Raw genomic sequence first — 3,861 nt, forward strand, 5'->3', positions numbered from 1 at the left:
GTAGACCAAAGGTCCCCAAACTTATTTGGCCTACCGCCCCCTTTCCAGGAAAAATAATAATACTCAGCACCCTCCTGGCAATCTATCTTCTTTAAGGGAACAAACAGAAAGATGCAGTGAGAAATTCAGCTCTTTTATGTATCTATATTTCTACCTACGCCATACAAATAGGCAGGCAAGCTGATTCTACCTACGTCCTACTAAATAGGCAGGCAAGCTATGATCTACTTCCTAGGCTTGGGTGAAGACAAACAGGGTTTACCCAAGCCTGGGAAGACCCCTCATCTCCATCATGACAGTCAGATCCAGGGGAGTTTTCGCTGTCCAGCAACAGCGCCTGATCTGGTAAGCATCATTACACAATAGATGAAACATATACAAATGGTTTTTCAAAATTCTCTTCTCTTCTTTTTTTATGCTTCCACCGCCCCCTTTTTTATTATTCAGTGCCTTCCCATTGCACTCAAGGGGGCAGGGCTGCCCACTTTGGGAAACACTGATGTACACAATACCGAGTTAGATGGACCATGGGCTGGCTCTGTATCATATGTTCTGAGTCATCCAGTCAGATTACATATATTCAGATAAATGCACAAAAAACTTGTCTTCAAACCTTTCTTGATTTCTGAAAGTGCTGCACACTTGAAAATTAGGGGTGGAACAAGTGGAAACAGAGATGTTGGTATACAGTTTAAAATATATGGCCACCTATCTCCCAATGGCCTCGGCCCAGTATACCTGAAGGAGCGTTTCCACTCCCATCATTCAGCACGGACGCTGAGGTCCTTCTGGCAGTTCCCACACTGTGAGAAGCAAAGCTACAGGGAACCGGGCAGAGGGCCTTCTCGGTAGTGGCGCCCGCCCTGTGGAATGCCCTCCCATCAGATGTCAAAGAGATAAACAACTACCTGACATTTAGAAGACATCTGAAGGCAGCCATGTTTAGGGAAGTTTTTAATGTGTGACATTTTAATGTATTTTTAATCTTTGTTGGAAGCTGCCCAGAATGGCTGGGGAAACCCAGCCAGATGGGCGGGGTACAAATATATTATTATTATTATTATTATTATTATTATTATTATTATTATTATTATTACACATGTTCCACATGGAGATGGGTGAAATGGCCCAGCCTTCTGCTGTTACCTTGGTGGGTCAGAGGAGCATATGTGCATCTTGAAACATACATGTACTGAAGTAGAATAACAGTTCCTCTTAACAATATATGGGTTGGTGTTCAGATAACATTTCCTAATCCTATCTGCCCTCCTCAGAAACAATGTCTTTGTCTTCATGCTCAGAAAATTATCCAGCCTAGGAGTTAATTTGCATGGCAGCTGGATGCCCACTCAGATTAGCTATTCCTCGAATGAAAGACTGAGGAACCCTTGTCCCTCCAAATATTGTTGGACTCCTGTTCCCATCAGCCCCATCCAACTTGGGGAATAGTTAGGATTGACAGGAGCTGTAGTCCAGCAACATTTGGAGGGTCAAAGGATCACCAGCTAATGAATGAGACAACTCTGGCAGAAATGCCGCTTAAGTAGTACTTCATAATGCTAAAGTGTTTCCTTCCATTATCTTAACACTCTTTTAGAGTTATATATTTAGGCTTGTAATCTGCTTGTATTCTTTGCATAAATTGATTGAATTCATTTTAATTTAAATCTTTTCAATCTCTTCAGCAGATTTATCTATTTACTAGAGTACTGAAATAAGATTTCTTTCTTTCCTTTCTTTCAGTCTGCTCACATCCCATTGCTATTTTTCACCTCTCCTCTCTACCCCAAAGCTGAAAACTAATTATTTATTTTGTTCCATGGATCCAGTGTATTATATATTCTGTCACTTCCCTCCACTTTTAACTGCTATGCGTATTTGCATAAAATATTTTCTGCCAAGTGAACCTTCAGATAATCCTTTCACTTCATCCCAGATTTGTCTTCTTTGGCTTATTTAAATATACTTATGCAAATTGTTTTCCTTTGGTTAAAGAACTGTAAAGATGAGTTAGGATAATGTGGGCAGAGTCATCAACAATAGCATTGGAAAATATATTTCCGCTGAAGAATTGTTAACCTGGTGTTACAATACAGAGAGCTGTAGGGTGAAACCATCCAAACTACATTAGGAAAGTAGAGACCTATTAAGGAATTCTCAGGGAGCAATCCTATAGGAAAGTCTGCTGTGCTGAGTGGATTAGGATCCAGCAGGTCTCTAGCTGAGCTGGGAGATTCCTGGCACAACTAGGCTATGCCTCCCTTATCCTCAGCTCAGCTGGAAATGTGCTGGTGTATCTCCCCCATCCTGGCACATCTGGGACCCATATTAAATTGTTGTTGTCTTGCCGATCAGAAGGTTGGCGGTTCGAATCCCTGCTACGGGGTGAGCTCCTATTGATCGGTCCCAGCTCCTGCCAACCTAGCAGTTCGAAAGCATGTCAAAGTGCAAGTAGATAAATATATACCACCTGGCAGGTAGGTAAACGGCGTTTCCATGCACTGATCTGGTTTGCCAGAAGCGGCTTAGTCATGCTGGCCACATGACCCGGAAGCTGTCTGCGGACAAACGCTGGCTCCCTCAGCCAGTGAAGGGAGATGAGCGCCGCAACCCCAGAGTCGTTCATGACTGGACTTAATGGTCAGGGGTCCCTTTACCTTTTTACCCACAGGTCTCAGCATAAAGGACCCCTGACAGTTAAGTCCAGCCGTGAACAACTCTGGGGTTGCGGCAAGCCCAAGGCTCAGTGGTTTAGACCACAGTCCCATAACTCCCAAAAAGGAATTTTCTGGGGGCACGACCAGAAAGGAGAACTTATGATGTATATTAAGCTGATTCAGTTCAGTCTTGTGACCTAGAAACCCAGTATAAATTCAACTGGCAAAAAGAGTGGTCTAACTCAATTTTAAAGGCTTGTTTCCCCTCTGCCAAGCTTAGGCCAGCTTAGACAGCAGAGGGCCTGTTGCTGAACACACTTCAGCTCTGGTGCAACTTAATACTGGCTTGCTTTGCATCAGTTTCTTGCATACCGGATTGCTCCCTAAATCCCAGATGTGGTAAAGGGTTACTCTTTTTGTTTTGTAGCTTTATTTTATAATAATGTGATTTTCATAACCCGCCCTGGGACCATTTGATGAGCAGTGAGCTATACATACAAATGGGAAATAAAGAAGGACAGATGCCAGCTATCCACCCCAATGGGGACAATGTTTTTTTGGGAAATAGCCTCTTCTCCCTTGGGGAGATTTCTCCCTTGGGAAGTCATGGGGGTTGTGGATAAAAACCGCATAGATCCACATGAAAAACAAAAACAAATCTCAATTACCCTACAAATTCTGTAACTTTAATATGACTTCTTTACACATTTAATTACTATAGAGGCTACAGGAGTGTGAACTCAAATATTCATGTCATGCAGCACAACATAGAAATGCAAAGCTGAATGGGTGTTTCTAGATCAAAAATACTATGGCAATTTCCATGCAAAACATTGTAAGCGCATTTCAAGCACATGGATTACTTCAAAAATCCATGGAAACTGTAGTTTACACCTCTCTGACCTAGAATTCGCAGCACCCTTAACAAACCAGTTCCCAGCCTTTTGTTAATGAAGCCATATGCTTCCCCCATTTAATTTTTACTGATACTGATCAAAATATAAACAAAAGTTTATACCCAATACAAAGTAACTTTTTGTAATATACCAGAATAAAAGAAATCTTTTTGAAAAATCAAATCTAAAAAGATACATGAGCAAAGAGAAGGGAGAAGAAAAAAAGAAACAGAAGAGAGAGAAATAAAAGGAAAAGGGGTGGGGAGGATAAAAAGACTTCTGATTCTCTGTCAGCTAAATATAGTAAC

This window comes from Podarcis melisellensis (genome assembly GCF_964234715.1).
Source record: "Podarcis melisellensis genome assembly, chromosome: 5".
NCBI classification, from domain to species: domain Eukaryota; kingdom Metazoa; phylum Chordata; class Lepidosauria; order Squamata; family Lacertidae; genus Podarcis; species Podarcis melisellensis.